General features: G+C 41.9%; 1 protein-coding gene across 1 annotated transcript in view; it reads left to right on the top strand.

Moving 5' to 3' along the window:
* Positions 1-23,500, top strand: part of Ppm1l (protein phosphatase, Mg2+/Mn2+ dependent 1L) — a 268,103-nt gene that overhangs the window by 158,543 nt on the left and 86,060 nt on the right. The gene's annotated exons all lie outside the window — the stretch shown is intronic.

Here is a 23,500-nt window from a genome sequence, read left to right as displayed (position 1 = left end):
GCAGGATGGAGTTGAGACTCTCCACTCCACTTTTATCATCTGTAAAGAATGGGTGACCTGTAACAGCAAGAGTAAACTTTCAAGAGGGTAGAAGTTGAGAGAGACTGAAGTGCGAGTGAGTGAGTGTGTGTGTATCTGTGTGCGTGAGTGTGTGCGTGTGTGCGTCTGTCTGTCTGTCTGTCTGTCTGTCTGTCTGTCTGTCTGTCTGTGAGGGTGTTCTTGCCCGCCTCCTCTTATTTGGTTTAGTATAGTTTAAGAAGTAGTGATCCATCAGTTGGCGAGGGCAGGAATTCGGCATTGCTGCAGAGATCATAGAAAATGCGAAGGCAGCCCATGCTTGGGTAACACTGAGTTAGCTCTGAAAAAGCAGAAGTTTCGTGCATCAGCTCCCTTGTTTTGACAGATTATGTGTGTTGGGGCACAAAGCTGAGCACCTCAGGAGCCTGAGAAGAGAATGAGCCTCCGTGATGGATCCTGAAGTGCATCAAGTCAAAGCTCCTTGAGTCAGCCAGGCCATTAACTCCTTGGTATTTAATTACTGGCTGCTCCCTGCTAGAAAACATCACTGGGCCCATGTGATAAATCTGCTCCAAACAATGAGTTTCCCCTTCCCATGGGTCTTGTTTCTTGTATTGTGAAAATATCAGAGAAATGTTTGACAATTTGACAAAGCTGGTTGTGTTCCTGGCCACCATTGCTCTCCAGCCTGTGTCTCACACTGGGCAGGCCCTGCAGAACAAACACATGAGACTTGGCTGTGAGAAGACTCACCGAGTCAAATCTGTGATTTGAAGCGAGTCATTTAAGTGTTTTTCCATCTGTTTGTGTCCCTCTGAGTTCCCACCTTCTATATTACAATTAACCATTTGTGTGGGTCATCAGGAAGAATTTTTAATTGAATTTTTGGCATTATTTTAATGGTTCAAAACGCATTAAACCGTGGGTATCAGGCTAATGACATGAGGAAGAGTTAGGAAGCATCTTTCCAAACAGCTAAGTGGATATTATTTTTCAGATGTTCAGCATTCCTTTAATATTCCTATGGGTGTGTTCCAAAATATAGCTTCAGCATCCACACAATCATTTAACATAATGGATGAAGGCCTGAGTAACTGTGCCAGTTAGTTAATGGTGTTATAACAACAAAACACAAAATATGAAGCATTAAAAATAATTAGGTTAATGTTTCCCAAATGGACTTAATAAATAACGAGATAGATGATATTATGTTTCCCTTTTTGGGAGAATTCAATTCATTTGTCACTTTTATGTTATTATTTTAATTTCCCTCTTACATTTTTTTTTTATCATTTCACTTAAGTGGCACCTGCCCTGTATGTATTACTAGTTGTGCAATGTTTGATAGAATAAATTGTGCTTAATGAATAAATCTAGTGTATTTTGTGCTAGTCAAGTGGGTTTTTCCTTTCCAATTTAACTCTGTCTCTCTTGTTCTCCTCCCCCCCCCCCACCCCACCCCACCCCCCGCCGCCCCGTGTGTGTGTGTGTGTGTGTGTGTGTGTGTGTGTGTGTGTGTGTGTGTGTGTGTGTGTGTGTGTGTCTGTGTCTGTGTGTGTGTGTGTGTGTGTGTGTGTGTGTGTGTGTGTGTGTTCTGGTTCTAGGGACTTGTGCATACTAAGCAAGCTCTCTATCCCTTGAGCTGCACCCTTCTTTTAGAAGACATGCACACACGGTCTCTCTTGATTTTAGGACACACACGTGGTTCTTGATTTAGTGCTTGATCTAGAGTCAATGTACAGAAGTGTTAGTACTTAAGAACATTTTTATCATCTTTATTAAAATACTTCTATTTTTTCACCTCTAATAGTAGCCAGCATGTTTCTGTTTGAACTAATTGAACCAATTAAGTCTCTGAGAATTTATTTATATAACCTCATGGAATTAAAAGAGAACTACAGTTTTAAAATAAGTTGTAACACAATAAATAAATAAAAGACCCAGAGACTGATAATAGGGTTCAAGATTCAAGCTGAATACCAGAAAAGCAAAGCAGCTGGTCACTAGCTTTCACTCTGCCTCAGACTGAAAGGTGATCCTGGCTCCACCAAACTTCAGACCGTAACCTCCCCTCAGCGTGGCTGGAGAATCCAGACACTTCAATGTCTTCCTATCCTCAGTGTGGCTGGAGAATGAGTCCCTGATACTGACTACTGAAGACCATGCTCCTATCTTTTATACCCCTCTAGTGCTGGGATTAAAGGCGTGTGATCCCAGGTGCTGAGATCATCTTTGTATGAGCTGTTTCTCTTTCAGACTGGATCATTCTTGTGTAGATCTGGGTGGCCTTGGACTCACAGAGATCTGTCTACCTCTTAATCATGAGTCCTAGGATTAAAGGTGTGTACCACTACCTCCTAGTTTCTGGCTGCTGGGATTTAAGGTGTGTTGTCACCACTGCCTGATCTCTATAGCTTTCTGAATCCCAGGCAAGCTTTAATAAGTCATAAATAATATATCACCACAATTAGTTGTAATAAAATGTTTCTCAGGAGCTAGTAAATAGTATCGATTCACTTTGAAGTCCTTTCCGATTAAGTCCCCCTCACTGATACCCATGCTATCTGGAGGAACGATGAATGCAAACCCACATAAGGACCTTCTCTGCTGCAGCAGGAGCACTGTGTCTAGCCCAGTCACACAGTTTCTGCACTTTCCACCATTTAAAAACTCTCCTTCCCAAGTGTTTGGTGCCCCAAAGTGTCACCAATTTGCAATGTTTTCAGACAATAGGAGCTATAATACTCCAACTTGAGAGCACTTTCTAAGGCTATTTTGATGTTTAGAGCATAGTTCAACATCGTTCCCCGTAAGTCTGGTCTGTACAAAATTCAGATGTATAGTTTCTTTGAATTTTTTTTTTTAAGACTGGCCTCAAGTGCTTGCCTTAAAATATTAAGTGTGTTGAGATTTTGACAGGACTTCTGTAAACAAAGTCACTGGTTCTCTTCTCTGCCATGGCTGCTTGTTGCCACGACAGTCTGTGATGTTAAGAATCAGTCCCACTGGCTGTTATTTCTTCTGCCACAGTTAAGGCTCAGAGAGCATCTCTGTTACTTAATCATTGGGTTGGCTCATTGTCACTAATGTGACAGCAGGAATTTGAAGCCATGTGACTTTTTCACTGGCTCTGTTAATTCAGTAATGCCAAACAATGCCTACTAAGTCACTGCAGTTAATATATGTTTTGGAGAAACTGCTGTTTAGAGATACATAAAACTATGGCCATATTTTTAGCCTTTGGGATAATCAGTGTACCTCCTGTTTGTTAGGCTCATACCATGTAACTTGAACTTTAAGAGATTATCACTTAGTATGATCCAAGCAAAGCAGTCACACCAGGGCCTGAAAGACATTATTTTTCTTATACACTTTATCTGTCAGTCCTCTGGCTAAATACTAAATCTCCAGGTTGTGTAGGTTTTATAAATTGTAGCCTGCCTCACATCATTTCCAGTACCTCCAACATTGAGTAGATGGTAGAGGAAAAGAAATTTCATATAACAGAACTTAAGTCGGGAGGGGATTTGAAAATCTTCTTAATTCACTGTTTTCCCAGCAGCTCACTCCACTGTTGGATGGGAAGAGACCAAGGGCCTCCAGCTTGAGTATTATGTTCAAGTGCATCCAGCCACAGAGCAAGACAATTGCAGTGCAACTTAGAACCCAGGTTCCCTCGTCTTTTTCAGTACTCCGTGGTTTACTTTGGAATAGAATTATGCCCAGTGATAGCACGACAAACTTCCCTGTAAGATTTTTAAAAGTGGGTGGACGGTGGGAAGAGACTTGTTGTTTGAGCATATGCAAGGTAGGAACTCAAGAACAGAGCAGGCCAGTCTCTGAAAAGCGGGTATAGAAAATACTATGTATTTTTAGGATTCACAAGAAGGAAGAGAGAAGGTAGGCTATATAAGTGGTCAGTCTAGTGTTCTCTATGTTGAAAGTTTCAATAAATAATAGCTGTTACTAATGATTATCATAGTTAAAATTCCTGAACATTTTTACCTGGTTCTAACCTGCTGTTAGTTCCTCCATATTGTGTTTCCCTCACCTCTTCTTCTCCTTCCAAACACTCCTACATCCAACTCACTTTGGCTCTGTAACATCCCTACCTAGAACCTCATTTTAGCTCTATGCCTGTGTGAGTTCTGCCTTGGGTGCTACCCAGTTGTGATAGTCAGCTTTTTGTGAGCTACCACTTGTCATCAGCTCGTCAGCTGTGCATGACTCTTTCATCCCATGGCCCTTACCCCTCAGTGATTACCCATCAGCTGAGAGTCAAGCCTTCCACACATTGGGCCATTTGGGGGGACCCCTTATATCTAGGCCACAGCACTAGTCATTTGTTCTGCTTAGCAAATTCCTTCCATTCCTCAGGATTTTACTCACATATCTCGCTAGGCAAGTGTTTGTCAAGCATCTCAGTTAGATAATTAATTATACTTTTTTGTATTTATTTGATTATATAGGTTATCTCTTTGAAGGCAAGAACTCTTTAGCTCTCTGTATTCAGTATCATCCTTGGAACACCATAAACATTCAGTAAATACTAAATGAAAATGTTAACAAATTATAAGGCTTGCTTTATAACCCAGGTCAGCCATCCCCAGCATGTCATAGTGGGAAGATGTTGGCAGTTGTTGGTTTTGTCAACCAAAATATCACCATCACACACTTTCAGTTTCCCTCTAGGGGAGCTCAGGAGTTAGACCTTTGCTTGAATCTTCAGTGCCATCTGGTGGATAAAAGGGTAACTCCAGACACATGCCTAACTCAAGCCATGTGGACAATGATTATTTCTCGGGAATATGGAAGTTTTCCCTGTGTCTTGGCATATTTCAGAAGTTTTCTAAGGCAAAACCTTAGGGTAATTTCACTTTTGTGTATGGCTTCTTAATATATTAGGTAGGCAGTTGGCCATCCATGAACAATGTTTAAAAAATGTAACCTTCCCAGTAATGAACATCTTATTAAATACTCCTCATTGTTTACTAGTTTATGTGATCTAAAGTGAACTGATTGAAATTCTGGATATTGAATTTTTTCATGCTTCTGTCACACTGAGTTTTGATCCATTCATTTAGAAAACATTTATTGATCATCTACTAAATGCCTGACACCAGGAAAGGACAGTAGCAGTCTTGTTCTAAATAATGAATTTAGGTTAGAAAAGAAACCATACAAATCCCCGTTAGATTTTATAGAAATTCCTTATGTTCACAACCCATTCATGTCCATGAGAACATTGTGACAGAGTTACCAGTTTTATTCAAGCCATTTGGGTAGATTTTCTTAAGAGTATGTAAAACTGAAGGGAAATTCTTAGTTTTGATAAACGTGTTCCTGCATTCAAATTTCATGTTACTTTACTTTTTATGTTCCATTTATCTGAGAGGTAAGTTTTTACACACCTGGATCATTTAAAAATGAATCAGGAGCTGGACATGGTGATGCAATATCTTTAATCCCAGTATTCAAGAGGAAGAGTTAGGAGGCTCTCTATGAGTTTAAAGCCAGCCTGTTCTACAAAGTGAATACCAGGCCAGCCAAGACTATATAGTGAGACCTTATCCGACAAACAAACAAGAAAAGTCTAAACAAACAAACAAACAAAAAGAAAACCCAGGATGTAAAATTTTAAAATAGTAACCACAAGTAATTCTATATGCTTGAATTTAAAAAAAAAGTTAAACTTTCCCCAACTCTTGAAGGTAGATAATGTACACAGAATAGCCTTTCAAAGTCAGATTTCCCACAGATGGCACATGTAGCTTCTCATGGAGAGATCAAGATGATATTCGAACCAAGCTTCTACAGGAGCTATGGGTACCACTGCCCTTCCTAAGTGTATTCCTGACAGATGGCCTTACAATATCAACAAGAGGCTCACTTTCTTAAACTGAGGGCATATATGTTTTCCTTCAGTCAGAAGTCATTTTCATCATAAGTGATATACTAATCCAGACGTCTTCTTTGCCTGATGCCTTGTGTACAATGGGTATTATGCAGGTGAGCTACCATTTATAGACATCATCTGAAAAATATAGGACTTTCACACACATCCAAACTTGATGTTCTTTTTAACTGAAGAAAACTAGAAAAGACCTTGAAGATTTTTCTAGTTCCTCAGAAGAAACATTCAAATACTGTATTTTTAAATGTAACATGTACACATAAAATTTTGTTTTCTGTACTTGAAGGAAATATTTCAGAGTTCTCAGGTTGGCCCATTAATAGCTGTTCAGTGGTCTTCCTTCTTTGATGTGAGTGTACAATTTGTCTTGGGAACAAAGTGGTTTGTTGATTGTTTCACATGTCATGTTCTTTGGTTGATAAATAATGTCTGCCATGGGCATTGTTTGCATCCTCCCTATAATTTATTTTAATGATACTGTGATTTATGCAGATGGTAGCTTTTATTTCTTTGTATTGAATGCCAAGAAAGTCAGAGTCTGTTTCTGATTCATCTCTGACAAATAAAAGGAATCTTGACACACATGTGTTCTGTGTGTCCACTTCATCTCTGGCTTCAGTCAGTGTTATTATGAGATTTTGCTGAAGAGAAAAGGATTGCTAGAGTGTGTGAGGACACACCAGTGGGACATGGCTGAGCATGGCCTGGCAGGGTTGTAGCGAGGGTTAAATGAGGTAGTTGATGACCAGCACCAAGTACAGTCTCTGACATAGCCCTCAGTACACTGGCTGGCTATTAAGAGCATGGCTGGCCTGCCCAGAAGGGTGAATGAATTTGCTTCTGGTTCTTCCAGTTCTCTCAGGCAGGTAGATAAGTGTCTAGCTCCTGTCACTGTAAATGCTCCCCCTGCAGTTCCTCTTGGAAACTGAGTCTCTCGCAATGGGAAATACTAGGCCATCCTATATTTGAGTCTGTCTCTGAAATTTTCTGTGATGGGTTAACTTTCTTCATTAAATCGGACCTGCATGAGAGGATAATGAGGTGGGGGTTTGGGAGGGGAGCCCATGGGGCCTCTGTCCTGTCACTTTCTTGCCCTACTGGGGGATTGCCCACACATTTCTTAATAGAGAAAAGTTCATTTTAGCCCGATTCTGCTGTCATTTCAACTGAGAATTTTAAAAATTGAGTATTTCAAATTTGTTGACAACAGGTAATTTTTTTTTTAGCCCAGTTTCTGCAGAAAACAATGTTTCTGACTTTAAAAAAAAATTGCTTTAGCAGATGTGTCACGATTTTGTATGTTGTGGCAAAATGGTCAGTGGTGTAAGTTCAGCTTGCCAGAGAAACAGGAAAGGAGGCTAATGCTACAGAAAAGCAGCAGTGAGCAGATGAAGACGAAAATGAAGAACACTTGTGAAAATAGGAGAAGGCAAGGGCTTGATGGGGTCTAAGTTTGTTTTAAACTCAGATTCCTTATAATAAATCCATGTTAATGACAAGTCAGGAACTGTTTTTGTTTTTTCTTTTTTTCTTTTTTTTTTTTCTCCTAACAAGTAGAAAGTTGCTGGTTTTATTTGCAGAATGCAGCACATTCTGCAGCTATTCCCTACCCTACCCCTGCTTGTTCTCCTACAGGACCAATGGCTGCTTCTTCTTCTACAGGTTCAATGCCTGCTCTCCAACGCTTGAGAGCACAGATCAGTCTTGAGCCCTTTCTACCTATAAAACTACCAGTTTCGCTTCCTTGTGACTGGAGTTTACCCACACTTAAAAATCATGTTGATTTTTAAGGCTGCCACCCCTGCCTTTGTTATCTCTATCCCTCCCACCCCCTTTTGCCTGTGAATCTCCTAACCATATTTAGATCTTGGCACAAGCCAAGTTCCTTGGTTGTTTGTAAGGAAAGAGTGTCCTTACTTCAGTTAGCATGTGGTTCCTTGTCTCTCCACTAGCCCACAGGCACTCTGCGAGGAGGCACGGTGCCCCTCCCCTCCCCTTTATCCCCAGCATAGTGTTGTTGGGCACATACAATAAAAACAGAGCTGTAAGGATGCTGTCCTAGCTCTTGACTGTGTGCCGCCGACCCATCCAGCTCTTGTCTTTTGGAGTTGACAATGGGCTTCTTTTCTTTCTAAGGTCTAAAAATGATTTGCCTACTCAGAGCTAAGGATGTGTTGATTTGTGTTTGCATAAGCAGGTACATTCACTCCTGAAGTTACAGCTTCTCCATGATTAGTTATCCTTTTTCTTTTCATTTTGCTAAAATAAGGTGTGCTTTCGGGTCCCATGTGTAAAGTTTCACATACTGCTGGTGATCCCAACTTCTGTTCCCTTTGCCTGCATCCTGCTGCAGTGCCCTGGCTGATCCTGGTGAAGGTCAGGAGAGGTTCTTCATGCAAGGGTACAGTCAAGGTGCTTTGCTAGAGGTCATTTTGTGACCTGTTTCACACAGCTTTCTAAGGATCGCTTGACTGCTCATAAGCTGCTGGGAAGGCATTTCTAGGCTGCCTGGAATCGTCTAGGTTAGTCAGTTCACTTCCGAGGGGGAAGGGCTTGGGCTTTCTGAGGCTCAGCAAACTGGCAATTTTAAATGACAGAACAAAGGAGCCTGTGGCACTGAGGCCCTGCAGCAATGACAATGCTTACAGTCAGGGTTTTTATGCGAATTAAAAATATCATAGGCTGGTAGGATGACTCAGTGGGTTAAGGCAGCTTTGGCAAAGCCTTAATCAAAGCCTGATGACCTGTGTTTGAGCTCCGTAATTCACATGGTAAAAGGGGAGAAACAATGCCAGTTGTCCCCTGAGTAACCTGCACACTTGCTCACACATATACAAATAAGTGAAAACATGTAATTTAATAAATATAGATTAATAAAATAAAAAATAAAATAAACCTTTATAGCCAGCCCGAGTCCTGGGAAATACAGACAGATATTGTTGTGAAGGGTCTGGTAGAGCCCTGAGTCTGTCAGAACTTGATAGAAAGCTTGGTAGAGATCCATGCTAGAGTGCATCAATCATATCAACTCATTACAATGTTTGGATTACCCATGCTAGAGTTCATCAACTTGTTACAAATTTTGCATTACCCATTCTAGAGTATCAACTTGTTACAAAGCTTGGCATACCCATGCTAGATCACATCAACCTGATACAAAGCTTAGTAGAAACCCATGCTGGATATCAGTTTCAGCCTTAGCAGGTGGGGTCAAGAGCTCTACCTTTGTATGAACCTCTCAAAATATAGCCCAAGTTAAGGCAGATTTGAAGCAAGTATGGAGCGAAACCCATGGCTGACTTTAAAGGAAGCCGCCACTCCCTGCCCCAGTGGGCTGACAGTTGGAGTACCACCCCACCAAGAAGCTGATCAAGGCCAGCCACCTAAGCTGTAAAGAAAACCGACGCCTGTGTGTACATCTAATAAAGCTTCCCTGTGACCCCTTTCGTGACCTTGTTACCTGGGTCTGGAAAATGAAGCCTGAGTTATCGCTCCCCCCCCACCCGTGTGTGTGTGTGTGTGTGTGTGTGTGTGTGTGTGTGTGCATGTTTGTGTGTGCATGTTTGTGTGTGTCAAAGCTTCTAAACAAGGTTCAACATTATACAAAACTAATTTTAAACTATTTGGACACATTCTCAGTTGAGCTCTGATGGGCTCTGCAAACCAGCAGTCCCTACAGTAGTTAGGACTCAGAGCTCAGGGCCATCAAATAGTATCAGTGAAGGGAGGCTACACTGTGGCCTCTTCTTTTTACATCTTCCCAGGTGGCCACCTTGAATTACTACTCACAGCATATTCAGCCTGGTTACAAAGTATCCCTCCCCCATGCTTCTGGCATGCCTACTTGGATGGTTAGGGAACCCCATACAGGCGAAAGAGGCTGATGGGGACACCATAAAGCAGCTGATGCTGAACTAGACAGAGGAAGGCACTGGGATCATGGAGGTGAGGGAACAGTGACCTCAAGAAGTGGCTCCTTGCTGCCCAGGAGAGAGAAGCTTGATGGTTTCACTGCAGAGGCCTCTGAGTGCATTGTCACCCAGGCGTGAGGTGCAGCAACCACACTTACCACATGTACTTTGGTCACATATACTCAAACAAGCTCTGATGGGGGCCAGAGCTAGAGGAGGAGCAGAGCCGCTCAACCTTCAGTGTCAGTAGATAATATTTCTTTCTTGATCTTCACGCTCCCCTTTATATCCTGTTGCTGGGACTTTCCCAGAGCATTGTCCTGCTATACAGTCTACCTTCCTGTAGGTAAAAAGATGCTCACTACCTTGTCCACGCTGAAAACGAACATTACTTTGACTCACAGCTGCTCCTTAAAATATCTTTTTTTTTTTTTTTTTTTGAAATCCGTTGTTTTTGTCTCATTTATTGACGTCTTGGGAGGGCAGCATTCATGGTGGAGAATTTTCGTAAGTCAGTTCTCTGATTCTGTCTGTCACATGGGTGGAACTCGGGTCATGAGACTTGTAGTAAGTGCCTTAACCCCCTGAAAAATTAGAAAAATATTTGATTGTTGATAGAGGAGAGTTTAGCAGTAAAGAAAACTGAAGCTATAAGGACAGAATTCCAGACATCAGAGAAAGCTAAAAAGAAAATGAATGGGGGTGGGGACTCTGTTAGTCATAAGATGTTAAATAAAATCATCACCTGCTTCTTGGACAGAAAGTCCAACCCTTCTTTCTCCATTCCATATAAAAGGACCCCAAACCTAATACTGGTCTTGAAAACACTTCTTATAGCCACATCAGTTTGGGGACATCAGCCCATCCCATCTGAAGCTTCCCTGTCACCCTGGCCACTCCTTCCTATGGATAGCAGCCAAGTGAGGCCCAGTAGGAGTCCTCTGGAATTGTTCCTGAATAAATAGCTGTTGCAAGCCAGGGATATTTTATGTGTGTTCTGACTAAGACCTCCAGGGGCTGCTCTACTGTCATAGCCTTGGAATGCTATGGTTTTGATTAATAACTCATGAGTATTTTGTAATTCATTTGTAACAGTCCCATTGGCTTTCTCAATCCCCAAGGGCATTTTCAGTAAGAATTATGTGTGAAACTTTCTAGAATACATTTGAATAGCATTTATGAAAGTTAATATTTCCCCAGGCTTTATAGCTCAAGATTCAGAAATGGAAGGGAATTTAATAAGAAATAAACTACATAATTTTTGAAATATGAAACCTATTTCTCTATAAATAATATTACTTTGGATTTTTCTTCTATAGATCTTGTGTGTAAAATGTGAATCAATTTCTTCTTTATGACTTCTATATGACTGCTGAAAAGATAGGATCTTGCTCATCACAAAAAAAATTAGCCCCACACAAGTTTGTCTGAGTGCTGCTCTGTTGCTCAATAGATTGTTGAGTTCTGGGTTGGTAGGATGGCTGTTCTTCTGTTGCCATCTCTTAGAATTTAAAAGTGTCTGTGTGCTCTCAAAGCAAAATTAAGGGAAGGATCATCAAAGTCCTGTGACCTTTCCCTGGACTGTGTGTGGTAACTGAGGGACAAAGAACCTTGGTAGCAGAGAAATAACCTCAACCTTTTATCCGTAAACAGGTTTTAAAAAACAAGCCTGAGCATTTAAATGTAGGTCTTGATCAAAATAGTAAGAGGAGCTAGCCCATGGCTGGACAGTGTGTGATTCATTGACTAATTATATCCTAGAATAATTAGAGACCAGAAATCTGGAAGGTGGGGTAGTGTAGTTTTTACAGATAAGAACTGCCATCTGGAGTTAGGAAGCCACACTCTAGTGCGTGGGATTAGAGTTATCTATACACGCCTTGGCATACTTCACGCTACCTACCACATGAACCTGACCTCGTAGGAAATTCGAGTTAGTGGACTGATAAAGTTCTTAAAAGTTTGCTTCATGAGGAATCCCAGGGGGATTGCCCCAAGTGATGTGTAACATAGTGGTCATGACTTTAATGCTTAAATTCAAACTTGAACTTCCACATTAAGCTTGGTTTGTAATTTCCAACCCTCCACATGGTGGGTTCCTTCCACCACAACCATGGACTAGTATCCTTATGTTGGCGGCAGCTTGGGATTTCATTGTTGTGCTCCTGAACACCGGGTACCATCTCTTGAAGGTACCCAGTTTTCTTGAGGTAGAATTATGAGGTTAGGAGGACAACATGACCTTTCAAATATTCTTTCCTTATATAACCTCTCCAGGATAGAAGTAGCAAAGACAAAAAATGGCAAAAATGACAGTCTTGGCAGGGAGAAAAGAGAAATCACTCTTGCTTTCTGTCCTTGTCCTGATGGGCAAGGGCATTCTCTCTGACTTTGCTTAAAGTGCCTGGAGCCAAAGAACACCTGTCAGAAGTTAATGATATGTTACCATAAGAAAGATGGATTCCAATGTGGACCTCAGAGAATTAATGTGTGGGCTGTGTGCTGGCTGCAGCCAAATCGGCACACACATCCACTTACTTCCCTTCAAGGGCAGGGAAACCTTGCCTGCAATGAAATATTGCTCCTTTGCAGGGTGTGTAGGAAAGTGTAAGAAATTCTGGATGGATATGTGCTAATGATATGAACCAGACATGTGAAAGACCCCAAAGTGTCAGATACAGTGGGACATGGAGGAGGCTCAGGGAGCTTGCAAAGCCTCATCCCCTGGGACTGAGTGCAAATGCTGATGGTGCGTAGTAGAGAGGTTTACCTTTGCTTTCTCTCCACCCCAACCTCCTCCACCTATTTATGGCCTGAAGGCTTCTCCCCCTACAGAAACTACTCCTACCAAGATTAGCTAACCCTGCCTCCTTGATCCAGCTGTACATCCTAAACCCTGCCTCCTTGTTTATCGGTATGTACTAACCCTGCCTCCGTGTTCAGCTGTAAGCAACAACTTGCCTCCCTCCCTGTTCAACTGCGTATATGCCGAACGTCTGGGGGTGCTGTGCTTTCTCAGGGAGTGCAGCCCACCCAACCTCTGCTTTCTGTGTCTGTCTGTATGTTTGTCTTTTCTTCATTTCCTTAATGTACCTGGAATGGTGCTAGATGCAGCCTCCCTTTCTGTTTTCTACCTTATTTTGGCACAGAACTTAAAGGGTTTCCATGTCACTCTCTGCTCTATCCTTTGCATAACTAACTACCATCCCTGAGTTGTCATTTCCCCAAGCCCAGCCCTTTTCCAGCTCAGTATGTTCAAGATCGATTTCTCCTCCTATCTTCCTAGTTTTTCTTATGCCAAACTCAGTCCCTGAGTCTCATTGACCTGGAGGCCTGAGAGCCAGATCTAACGTGTGTGAGAGCAGTGTTTAATGTACTGTCACCTGGTGCAGAGACCAGCTCCTTTGCTTAAGTCTCTGTTCCAGTTCCCTTTCTGTTAATGTGATAAGAACATTCCAACCAGAAGCATCTTAGTAGAAGGCCTTATTCCCCTTAAGATTTGTAGCCCATCATTAAGGAAAGCCAGGCAGGAACTAAAGCAGGAACTGGAAGCAAAGCCATAGGAAAAAGCTGCTTGCTGGCTCACTCATAGGCTAATGCTTGCATAGCTTTTTATTTACCTTATTTTTCTATCTTTTATAGTGTTTTGTGAGCATGTGTGTCTGTGCACCATGTGTGTGCAGTGCTGGCAGAAGCCAGAAGGAGTCAAGAGATTCCCCTGGGACTGGTGACAGTATGAATAACCATTTAGGTGCTTGGCATTGAACCCAGGTCCTCTGTAAGAGCAGCCAGTGCTGGACCATCTCTTCAGCCCCTTTATAGCTTTGTTATGCAGCCAGAACCACCTGCTCAGGGACTCTTGTCACCCATAATCAAGACTACCCCTCACATATATACCTACAGCATTATATCATCAGGCAAGTCTGTCAGATGGCTCTAGGCTGTGTCAAGGTAACAGCTAACACTAACTACAGCAGTCTCTTTTTTACCCAGCTTTAAGTTTTATGTCTATTCTTAGCATATAACAGAAGCTGCAGTGCTGTGTGTTTGAGCTTAGGAGTCTGTGCCACCTAAATATAAACGGAAAGACTGCTGTCGATTATTTGTCACATTCTGTTGAATGGTGCTCGAGGGTTTCCTCTTCTTTAAAATTATAGTGGTAGGTGTATAAACCGATGACAAGACAGTTTCCTCATGATGACAAGACAGTTTCCTCATGGTTAAGAGGAAATTTGTTATTGTAGATGTGAGAGAGAACACACAGATGCATCTGGAAGAGTTCATAGCAGAGAGAGAAAGAAGTAGGCTGAACATGGCCAGGAGGCTGGACCTAGCCACGAGAGAAGCAGGAGCAGTGTGTTGGGGGGGGGCACACAAAGAAATTGAGAGAGGGGAAAGGGGACACAGACAAGCAGACAGACACACAGACACACAGAGGGGGGAGATGGGGTGAAGGGGAGAGCCAACATACAGAAACTTGCAAGGTTTCAGGAGAATGGGTAGCTGCGGGAAGGACTGGAGGGAGTTTAGGGTGGAGGAGGAGGTGAGAAGGTCTAGGAGGATAGTATGGACCTAGAAATGTGTAACAGGTGCTTGTGGTTTTGAAGGAGCCTTGAGGTCAGTGTGAGCTTTGGTATGTTAATAGGCACCACAGACAACCTTTGTCCCTTCATACAGTGATGCATGGAATGACTCCTTGCTGCAGAGGGGAACTGGCAGCTTCACAAGTTACTAAGGGATGCTGGTTTTTATCTTACTGTCAGAAATCCTCCTATCATCCAGGTTGAGCCCATTTCTGGATATCTGGACTGCCTTTTGGAATTTGGGGAAATGGAGTTTCCTGTGGGCCTGACAGATGGCATGTATTTTCATACTTCAGTTAAAAATATCTGAAGCCTGTTTAGTTTTGTTTAAGTCCAAAGGATGAGAATAGGCGCTACTTGATCTTTGTAAATTCCAGAGGGAAAAATACTTAGCAGTTTAAACACAGGTCTCACTCCTGGAGAATGTCTTGCGAATGGGGACTCTACACTATCAGGATTTTATTCCACATCACTTACCTTTTTCTTGAAAGCAGCTTTGCCATCCTGGAAACTGTAGCTAGAATCACTGATCTGACATTTTCCCTCAGAGCTGTAACGTTAGTCAAGCACCCTTTGCTTGGGGTGGGGCTTGCAAGTGGTGGGGGTAGGCAGTCCCTGAGATGAGCGGTGGGGCTTTGAGATTTGCTGTTAAATGCTGAAAAATAGGTGTGATGAGCATCTTCACTCTGCTCAGTTCATCATGCTCATCTTCACTTGAGTATCCAGTTTGGGAAAATAAAATGTATTTTGAGTATTTCTCCTTCCCAGCTGCCACCAGGCTTTACTCATGTGTTCTCGTTGTTGTTTTACTTTGTAATGTGATTGCCAAATAGACATTGTTTTCTGTTTTAAAAACTGGTGTGTGTGTGTGTGTGTGTGTGTGTGTGTGTGTGTGTGTGTGTGTGTTCTGGTACTAGTATCACCAGCTCCCTACTCGCTATATAACCAAGTATGAATAAATTTTATGCTCTGTAAGCCTGCCTTCCTATCTTTAAAGCTCATTATAGTTGTTGTGAGAATTAAATAACCTAATCCTAGCACAGAGAAATATTCTTATAGGATCTGGAATATGCAGAAAACTAAACAAAGATATTTTAAGTGTCACCTGAACTCTTGCTATTGAGATAACTGATGATGCATGTTAACATAACTCAACCCATATAACCGCACAGATGTAGTAAATAAACTGTTTTAAGATTTTCATTTTAATGTGAACATTTTCTCATGAAAGTTATTCTTTCTAACATTTTAACAGCTGCATTGTATTCCTTCGTAACACTTCCTAAGTGTCCAGCAACTGACTCAGCCGTTCTCTAGACAGACTTTGATTGTCATAAATGAAAGTTTTTAAAAGGTTCATCTGTGGGATTAGAGAGAGAGAGGCTCAGCCATTAAAAGCACTTGCTATGCTCTCTCTTGCTCAAGATTTATTTATTTGTATGAGTGCTTGTCCTGAGTGTACATGTTTACACCATATGTGTACCTGGTTGCTAAGGTCCATAGGAAGTCATCAGATTCCCTGAACCTGGAATTGTAGACAATAGTTGTGAGCCACCATATGAGTGCTGGGACCTGAACCCCAGTCCTCTGCAAGAGCATCCAGACTCTTAATCTCTCTAGCCTCCCACACAGCAGCTCACAACCACCTCTAATTCATGTTCCAGGGAGCTGATGCCGTCTTCTGGCCTCCTGGCCACCCACACACATGTTGTGCTGTGCTCATACAGACAAGCAGGCATGTGTAAGGCGGGAGAGAAGTTCCTAGCAAGTGAAGTTCTGAGTCATTGTGTGTTGTTTGACATGAGCTACCCAAGGCAAGCACCAAGGCCTCCAACCCATAGGAAATTGGCAAAAGCTTTCTCCCCTAGGAAAAGCAAAGCCTTCCTCTGGTCCAAGAATAAATAATTGTCCAGTGTGTGTAGATAAACTAGCTTCCTCTTGGATATTTGAGCCTCAGCCTGCTCACCCACAGAGATCTCCTACTGAGACTAGCCCCTCCTCTGCACTGTACATAATAAACAGGCTGAGGTTCCTAGTTGGTATAGTAGGTGTGGCTCCATCAGAGTGGGCACATCCCACCTGACCCCAGCTTATCTGTGTACATGTGTCTCTCCTTTCTTCATTCTCTGCTGCCCACTTGCCACCCCTACTCAGAACCAAGCCATGCTAGATGTCACACATGCACACACACACAAACACACACACACACACACACACACACACACACACACACACACACACACACACTTTCAAAGTACATTTTTGATGATTTTATTAAATTTATACTTAAGTAATTTTAAGATAACATTAATTTTGTTAAAATCACTGCAAAAGTATTGGTCTTGTTATGGCATTTTATAAACAAAAATTGTTTTTGGATCCTCCTTCTCTGTCCTCCTTCTTCCACCTTGTGCCCTTGCATCCCTAGTATCCTCTTTCTGTTTTCACCACATATGGTGAACAAGTGAACCTTAATAAACATGCTCACACACAGGTCTTTTCACTCATCTTTGGATGTTAATTTTCTTTAAATTCTTAGCAAAAAATGACAGCTGGGCAAAAGGGGTGAACATTTTTCAGATTTTTATCAAATTTGTTCATTTTCTGTCCATAGCCAGTGTGGAAGGCTGGTCTTCTGTCCTTCACAGTATAATGCCTTGCACATTTACCCTCATTTCGTACTCTCCTCTCTGTGACCTCCCATTCACTACCATCCAGATTGCTTTTCTATCCTCCAGTAAGTGCCTCTTACCTCAAGTACCTTGGCTTGAAGAGTCCAGCAGACTAATTTCTGACTACTTTTTCCACATTGCCTCTCCCATCTCAATACCTTTCCTTAGAGGCTGTTCAACAATGAACATGGTTCAGGTACTAAATCAGTTTATTATTTATCTCAGTTTCCCTGCATTTTTATATTGCTTTATAAGTGTTTGTTTTTTCTTCCAGCATTTCATATGCAATTGGCACACACATCAAAATTGCAGGCTTCTCTCTGGAAGAGTTTGTTGCTTCTCCCAGTAGTGTCCAGTGCAATGTGCCTTCCTCGTCAGACAGCTAATGAATTAGAGCTGTCTGACTGGCAGGTCTCCTTTGTAAGGTGAATTCCTCCCACCAGAAAATAGACTTTACGTCCCCAGATCTTTAATCTGTATCAATTACTTCTTAAAGAACACACCACTGGGGGCTGGAGAGATGGCTCAGTGGTTAAGAGCACTGCCTGATCTTCCAAAGATCCTGAGTTCTATTCCCAGCAACCACAGGGTAGCTCACAACCATCTGTAATGAGATTTGGTGCCCTCTTCAGGCCTGCAGGCATACATGCAGGACGAACACTGTACACATAATAAATAAATAAATCTTAAAAAAGAAAGAAGAAAAAGAACACACCACTGAAACAGGGAGTAGATTTCACTCAATGAATAGTATCAGCGTTCTACCTGCTTGGTTCCCAGAATTTAGATCCTTAGTCATTCTGCACCTTTTCTGTTGTTACCTTTCCACTCACTGGGTTCCTCTTAGAAGCTCTGCTCTAGCCCTTTGTTGTCTTGGGGACTCCAGGTGGCGTGGGAGGCACAGCATGTGTGGGTTCTGAGAGGAAGTGTGCCATTCCTGAGATGCCCTCAGGTTTTAGGTCCCTTCCCTCCAGTCCTAGAAGCCACCATCTGCACAGGTCCTGTTGGAAGGACTCTATAACTTTTCTTTCACTTCCTGAATGGGGACTTCACCACCACCACCACCACCCAGAATAAGTTTGACAACCTACTTAGCATGTTAGATCAGCAGAAACCTGAATTCTTAGGAGGTGCTCCAAAGACAGCCATGACTGAGATGTGCAGCTCTGAGGCACATTCCAGACTCTAAAGAGGGGCTCCCTAGCACAACCAAGCTTGGGGCCAAATAAGGAAATTAAAAAGTAGAGGTCAAATGGAGAGGAAGGCATGGAATAAAATATCATAAGCAGCTTTCTGTCAAGTATGTAATCCGCAGCTTGGACAGAGTGTGGTTTGGCATTAAATTGTTACTTTTCTAAAACAAAGGTATAATTGAAAACCAAGTGTAGTTCTAGCTCCCAGTGGAAGATGGGACTTGTATTCTGTATGTAGAACTGTGAGCAGAAAGTCTGTGGGAAATGGATTGTGAGCTGTCAAAGAGTTTTCTCCCAAAGTGCCCATTGCATGCACATGGTCAAGGTATTAAGCTTTTGTGGGACAAATTCTGAAGCTGATGCTGTTAGAACATGGTGATGTATAAAATCCCAACCTGATTTCCACCATATTCAGTGGCTAAGTTCCCTAACCTGTCCAAATAGTTGGAAAGTTGGTGGCTACCTTGAGAAGAGCTCACAGAAGTTAGATTGGGTGGTATAACAATGTGGAGCATTTGAGCCAAACAGAAGGACAGGAAGGACTACAGCAAACCAATGATTGTCTACTTTCACTCAGTTTTTATGAAGAAAGAATGATGAAGGCATGGATTGCTTGGGAAAGTTCTGCATAAATGAGAGAAACTTGTAATACTAATTATTTTATTGTCTCTGACGTGGTTAAAGTCCTAATAGGCAAGTTAGGACTTGGACTTCCACGAGCATCTGTTATTGATTAAAGAATATGTAAGTGGCGACCAGAGAGATGGCTCGGGGGTTAAAAGTATGCACTGCTCTTGTAGAGGACCCAGGTTCTATTCTCAGCACCCACATGGTGGCCCACAACCATCGGTAACTCCAGTTCCAGGGCATCTATGCTTTCTTCTGACCTCCTCAGGTGCCAAGCACGCCTGTGGCACACATACATACATATAGGCAGGCCAAACACCCATCCACATAAAATAATCTAAAATGAAATAAAGAATAGATGAGTAATTCCAAATTTTAATTTTTCTGTTCATTTTTAGGACGTCAGTAAAATTTTTGAATTCGAACTATTCTTTGAATTTTCTTTTATTTATGAGATCATTCCCGTCTCATTTAAAAATACGCCTTGAACATAAGCTCCTGCTTGAACATAAGGGTTAGCTGCCATTTGAATTCATTTAAAGTGTCACTCGGTGTAAAGCGGGCTCTTGAAATATCGTAACAGAATCTAATATTTGCCGAGAGTTGTCTCCTTCTGTTCCTCTTATGAATCTTTCGCAAGAGCTTTGTGTGTTAAGTTACAGAATTGAAATGCCAAAGTGTAACCCTAATATCATGAGCTGCAGAAACTCATTTGAGACCTGCAGAATGATTGTAATTAGGAAGTAAATTTCATTTTAAACACTATCAGGAGGCACAACTGGGAAGAAATAATGTGCTGTGCTTTCAATAATAAAGAATAAATCAATATTTTAAAATGTGATAAATTATAGAGCTCTTTCCTCTGTCTCATAAATATTCCAACAAACACAATTGTTAGAGACAGACGTTGCACTGACTAGCAGGGCAGTGTTTTTAAATATAGTTATTCTGCAGTGTCAGGGTGCTGTTTCTAATGTCAGGAGAAACTTGTTATTAAACCAGAATTCAATGTGTTATGCTAATGCACTGCTGAGTCCGTTTACATTTTATGGAATAATTTTATTTGTTCTGCACTTGCTGGCTGGCAGAGAAAGTGAGCACTGTTTGGTGATATTTTGAAGCTGTAACACCAGCAGCATCTGGTTTAGGGAATTCAACTGTAAATCTGGAAATAAGTGTTGGACGCTATTGTTAGCGACTCTGTGGTCCAAGCATAGCTTGCCCACCGCTTTGCAGTGAACCTTCTGGGAAGCCAGTTGTCCTTTGTCAGCGAGTTTCCTTCCACAATAAGTTGTGGTGATATTTAAGAGAAAAGCTATGAAGGTTACAAGGAAATACATTTTAAACGGCAACAGTAAAACTGTGAGCACATTCCTGAAATACACAGTAAAGGAGCCTTCTTCAGTTAGGGTGTGTCTCTCCCTGCCTCCTCACACTTGTGTGCACATGTGTGCCTTACCTGGAAGGGATGTGCTGTATCTGGTGCTCACTCAATAGCTTTGCTTTTCACCATATCAGCACTTCATGATTTCTTCCTGGCTAATACACAGCACCTGTTTTGTATTTTCCAAAGAATATAAGTCATTGTATTCTGTAAATGAAAAAAACACCGTGACCTTTGATTGATTCACAGGAAACATATATCAGTGTGTATTTATATTTTTTTTATTTATTTATTTATTTATTTATTTATTTATTTATTAGTTCAAGTTAGGGAACAAGCTTGTTTCACATGTAAGTCCCTTCTCCCTCTCCCTCTCCCTCTCCCTCCCCTCACCCCTATCCCTCCTCCCCCACCCTCAACCTACCCCCACCCCATCCACCTACCACTCCTTAGGCAGAGTAGGACCCTCAACTGGGGCTCTGCAAAGTCCACCAAATCTTCCTGTGCTGGGCCTGGGCCCTTCTCCATGTGTCCAGGGCCAGAGTGTATCCCTTCATGTGGGATGGGCTATCAAAGTCCCTTCTTACACCAGGGAAAAATACTAATTCACTACCAGAGGCTTCCTGGAGTGCAGAGGCCTCCTTATTGACATCCATGTTCAGGGGACTGGATCAGTCTTGTACTGGCCTTCCAGACAGCATCTGGGGTTAATGTGCTCTCCCTTGTTCAGGCCAACTGTTTCTGTGGGTTTCTCCAACTTGGTACAGACTCCTTCCATCTTCATTCCTCCCTCTCTTCAACTAAATTCCTGATTTCAGCTCAGTGTATATCTGTGGATGTCTGTCTCTACTTCCATCAGCCACTGGATGAGGGCTCTAGGATGGCATAAAGAGTAGTCATCAATCTCATTTTAGGGGAAGGGCTTTTAGGTTATCCTCTCCACCATTGCCTGGATTATCAGATTGTGTCATCCTTGTAGGTCTCTGGAGATCTCCCTAGTTCCAGATCTCTTCTCGGACCTATAATGGCTCCTTCTAATATGGTATCACTCGTCCTGCTCTCTCTCCTCTATTATTTCCCCAACTCAATATTTCTGCTCCTCCATTTCCTCTCCTCTACTCCTCTTGCTCTTATTGTGGCAGCACCCTCATGTGTATTTATATTTTAAAGTACACATATTTTGCTTTTCGTTTCAGTTGACAGATATTATATCTACTGTGGAATGGTTCAGAATAACTAACTGAAACACGTTACCAGCTGGGAGTGGTGGTGCACACCTTTGATCCCAGTACTTGGGAAGCAGAGGCAGGGAGAACTCCATGAGCTTAACGCTGACCTTGTCTCCACAACAAGTTCCAGGCCAGCCAGGGCTACAGAGGAAAACCCTGTCTCAAAACAAAACAAAACAAATGAACAAGATGACCTCACATGGTTATCCTTTTAGAGATGACCACATCACGCACAGTAGCCATGCTCTGTACTTTTCAGAATAGAATGTATCGGTATTGGTTATGGTCACCCTTCTTTATTAAACTATTGAAACTTAGTCCTCCAATCTAATGAAAAGATAGTTTTTAGAAACCATTTCTCCCACTCTGTCCGCCATTCCCCAACCCCTGATAACCACCATGCACTCTAATTCTACGAAATCAACCTTTTTTCCTTCCTTCTTTATTTTATTTTTTAAAATAAACTTATTTATTTTATTTTATTTTATTTATTTTACACCCTGACTGCAGTTTCCTCTCCCAGTCCCTCTCCCTCATGCCCCCCCCTTTTTTTTCTACCCCTTTATCTACTCCTCCTCTGCTTCTGTTTAGGAAAGGGCAGGTCTCCTGTGAGTATCAATACAGCATGGCATATCAAGTTGCAGTAAGACTGAGCACCTTCCCATGTATTAAGGCTGGGAAAGGAGACCTAGAATGAGGAGTAGCATCCCAAAAGCCTGTAAAAGAGTCAGAGGCAGCCCCTGTTCCCACTTTTAGGAGTTCCACAAGAGGACCAAGGTACACAACTGTAACATATATGCAGAGTGCCTAGGTCAGTCTCATGCAGGCTCTCTGGTTGCCAGTTCAGTCCCTCTGAGCCCCTATGAGCCCAGAATAGTTGAGTCTGTGAGGTTTTTTTTTTGGTGTCCTTGACCCCTCTGGCTCCAATAATCCAGAAATCAACTTCTTAAACTTACATATTTGAGATTGTGTTTCATATGAAATTTAGGATTTTTTTTTATGGCTGTGAGAAATGTCTTTGGTACTTTGGGTTAGGAGTTGCATTGAATACATAGATCACTGTGGGCAGGCATTGCATTGAATCTATGGATTGCTTTGACTAATAATAATATTCTTCTGGTCCATGAACATGAGGGATTTTCATTTATTTTTAGCCCATTCCTTAAAATATTTCACAATTAATAGTTGTACAGGACTTAGACTATAAACTATGTAGATGGGTCTTTGCTTTATTCTTGGCCCAAACCAGATTGATTGTCACTAGCAGTGCCCTTGAAATTCCTTAGTAGCTACAGATAATTATTTTTTGGTATATCTGTTTGGCTTTGAGTCAGTTTCGTATACCCCAGACTGAACTCATTGTTATAGCTAGGATGACCTTGTGATAGATTTTCAGGTGTGAATCACCAAGCACATCCTAATTTTGACCTTCATTTATTGGATTATTAACTTTAGATACTGTATAGATGAAACAGGAGTGAAGTATAAGGAGATGTTGGACTTGACACTCTCCAGAGATACAATTAGGAATTTACAGAATTCCTCTGTTTCATACATATCACTGTGCCATTTAATGTCTCCATAAAGTAAGGTTTAACCATCATGCTGATTCTCAGCTGGGAGGGAGAAAGTGTGTTCAGCCACACATTCTACCAATAGAACCCATCAGAATCTTCCAGAAGGCCTTCTTCAAGGAATGTCTTCCCTCTGGTCCCCAGGTGGGGTGTTCCTGGTTGAGACTCTGCATGTAATTCAAGATATTACAATGGGGAATGTATTAGGCAGCAGATATAGAAGCAAACAGACAAAAGAAACAAATTGACAATAATAATAATAATAGTACATATAAAGGTCACAACAATGCTGGGTGGTGGTAGCACTCATTTTAATCGCAGCATTAGGGAGTCAAAGGCAGGGGATCTCTGTGAGTTCCAGGCTGGCCTGGTCTACAGAGCTAGTTCCAGGATAG

This window comes from Cricetulus griseus (assembly GCF_003668045.3).
Source record: "Cricetulus griseus strain 17A/GY chromosome 1 unlocalized genomic scaffold, alternate assembly CriGri-PICRH-1.0 chr1_0, whole genome shotgun sequence".
Classification (NCBI taxonomy): Eukaryota; Metazoa; Chordata; class Mammalia; order Rodentia; family Cricetidae; genus Cricetulus; species Cricetulus griseus.
Note: the sequence above shows the minus strand (reverse complement) of the source record. Positions and strands in the feature narration are given on the sequence as shown.